We start from the raw sequence: 3,124 nt of genomic DNA on the forward strand, positions 1-3,124 counted from the left end.
GATGGCCGAAAGTTCATGAACAAAAGGGGACTAAGTCCCTTCCTTATTTCTTGAATGATTTACACGCATCTTTACATTTTTATAATCTATACAAAGGATGCCAACAAGGCAAAACTATCAAAGTGATAACGGATATAAATCTCTATGTAAGGAAATAATTAAAGCCCAAAATATATTTATGCATTATATAGAAACTTGTCAACATTTGGGATGATTTAGTTAGTGCTTGATTGCTCCATTGGTATCCTTATTAATTGCTCAGAATATTTTCCAACGGACACATGCATGCCAACTCACCAATGCCATGTCATCATATGCCAAATTTATATATGGCAAGCCTCGTTGATATGATTGCTTCAACATAAGTGATGAGCAACAATTAGATGCATGATCCTCTCGATCGTCTCCATCATCCTTTGAATATATATAATATAATCTTCAACAGATTACTCTAACAGTTCCACTCTTTTCGTGGTTATGGACGAATAAAACAAAGATTGTTCCATTGGTAAAAGTTTCTATCTTTTCGTGATTATGGATGAATAAAATTAAAGAGATACAAAGTAATACTTGATGGTGCGGTCAAGATCACCAACTCGATAGACGACATGGAGGAATCGCCGTTTATCCTTCTTTGGCCATTCCAACGACTCAGCGTTGGGAGCAACAGGTGTAGCCTCAGCCATGTTTCAAAGCTAATCTAACTTCACCAAGAAACACGAAATCAGAGACAATGTCTTACCAACCAGACACTGAAACCACAACCGATAAGTCCCTCAATGATCATCTCAAATGTGAGATATTTTCAATTATCAATTCACAAACCTAAAATCGCATGAATCCAGAGTCATTTCCCGTCAATACAGAATAATAACCATAATCCTTAAAATTTTCGAAAATTTTCAACTTTGGGCAAGGAAAACTATTTGAGGTTGCAAGAAAGATGCCATGTCCATTTCCATAACAAGAAAATGAACATGGCACCAAAATGGATTGAAACAAACATCAACACACTTAGAGGCTGAATCAGCTTAAACCGCGACAGATTTCGGACACACCCTCTTCAATCAACACAAAGATCAACAAGGACACGCTGACATTACATAAGATTCAAAGGAATCGCTACACAGAAACCAAACTCTTTCGAATTTCTGGGAAATGCTCCAATGTCAACCGGACTGTGTCAACACAAAAGCAGTTCCGCGAGATATTGAGATTGCAAACGCGAAGATTCAATAGATCATAGAAATCACACAAAACCAGATCATGAAACCGAACGAAAAATCAAGAAATTCCTAACTCCAGAATCTAATAATCGGCCAAAACACCATTGGACTTACCAGGAAGAACAGATGCGCACAAACTCAGCTGTGGTATGGAAGAAATGCCATTATGCCACTACAGGAGAATAAATGATTTGCTTCATAGGAGTATCTAGGTCTCCGCCGACAACATCTTTTATTCCGTAACGGTCTGTGATATTACTATTTATCGACAGCCCAATTATAGCCGTTGGATGAGTTAAGAGGGACGATCGTGAGGTGACGACGTTCCCGGTAGAAGGTAACAGCCCTGTCATTAGCTGCATTCTTGTTTAGTAAAGGCACGAGGGCTTTTAACACGTTGACACGTGGAGACTATGGATCACGTTCGCGTATGCGTCAGGTGTAATGTTACGAAGAATAAAATAAAATAATCCATTTTATATTGAAATTATATGTGACAGTATTGTGATCAGAGTACGTGGAAAGTTTCTACGCGAAATATAATGAAGTATCGAAGTTAATAGGAAAATATTAGGGATATAATTCCAATTTTAGAATTATATTCTTATTAGTAGGGTGGGTACGGTACGTTATCAGCGTTTTAAGAGCTAACCGTTTTCATTTTTTTATAGATCTTATAAAATTGTTATATCTATTTTTATCGGATATCCGATATCTAACGAGTATCCGTGATTAAAAGACGGATATCCAAAAATATATATATCCGTATGTACAAGCCGTCTCACAAAATTTAGAGGCCCTGTACATATTACAATAAAAAATTATTAATTAATATAATAAAAAATAATAATATTAAAATATAATTAAAAATCAAATATTATATTATTTTTTTAAATATGATACAAACATATCTAATATAACAAAATATACAAATGAACTAAATTAATAAAAATATTAAACATTCATTTAAATAAGACAGTTCTTCTAGCTTTATTTATAGAAAATTTATCAACTAAATCTTCATAAACAATTTTCTCTAAAAAATCATTTTCTATTGTGAGTAATGCTAGTCCGTTGAGCTTTTCTTGAGACATTGTTGAACGTAAATAAGACTTCAATAATTTCAACTTAGAAAAGCTTCTTTCTGCAGATGCAACAGTAACAGGAATAGTTAATAAAATTCTATAAGCAATCATTACATTAGGAAAACAATCCATACATTTCAAAAAATTTAAAATATCAATAGGTTTCATCATTTATTTAGGTAAAACTTCTCTCAATAATTTTAATTCCATATATAATTCATTTCCATCAATATCAGATTGTTCATCTTTTCTAAGAGCATTTTCAAATGTATCACAATAACATTTTAAATTAGTATCATTTAAAAAATGCAATTTTTCTGAAGTAAATAAGAAACCAAAAACATTTTCATATTCTTGATATTGTTCAAACCTCCTATTAAATGAACTAAGTGCTTGGTCAATAATACATAAAAAAATAATTTATTCTAAATAGTTCTTGAGGAGAAAATGAATTACTAAAAGATGTATCATCTGAATTCTCATCAAATGATCACTACAAAAAAAACTCCAAATTCCAACCGGCAAATCCGTTGGAAATAGTCGAAAATCCGTTGGAATTCAACTTTTCCAACGGATTTCCAACGGATATATCCGTTGGAATTTCGTCGTTAGAAATCGGTGTCCGTTGGAATTCCGTGGCAAATTCCAAACGGAATTCCAACGCCTTCATCCGTTGGAATATTTCAACGGATTTCCAACGGTTTTTCCGTGGTATATTTTCAACGGAATTCCAACGGATTTGTTCGTCGGGATATATCAACAGAAATTCCAACGGACATCCGTGGCTATTTTCCGACGGGACCATTAGAATAG

The 3,124-nt window shown here is 33.6% G+C and overlaps 1 non-coding gene across 1 annotated transcript; it reads right to left on the minus strand.

Moving 5' to 3' along the window:
- Positions 1 to 400: 400 nt before the first annotated feature.
- On the minus strand, positions 401 to 1,393 carry LOC104809495. Its single transcript, XR_002023999.1, has 2 exons — positions 1,341 to 1,393; positions 401 to 704 (listed from the first exon to the last, which is right to left on the minus strand). It is a non-coding gene; the product is annotated as an uncharacterized LOC104809495 (transcript).
- Positions 1,394 to 3,124: the final 1,731 nt, after the last annotated feature.

This window comes from Tarenaya hassleriana, unplaced genomic scaffold (assembly GCF_000463585.1).
Source record: "Tarenaya hassleriana unplaced genomic scaffold, ASM46358v1 Cleome16, whole genome shotgun sequence".
NCBI lineage: Eukaryota > Viridiplantae > Streptophyta > Magnoliopsida > Brassicales > Cleomaceae > Tarenaya > Tarenaya hassleriana.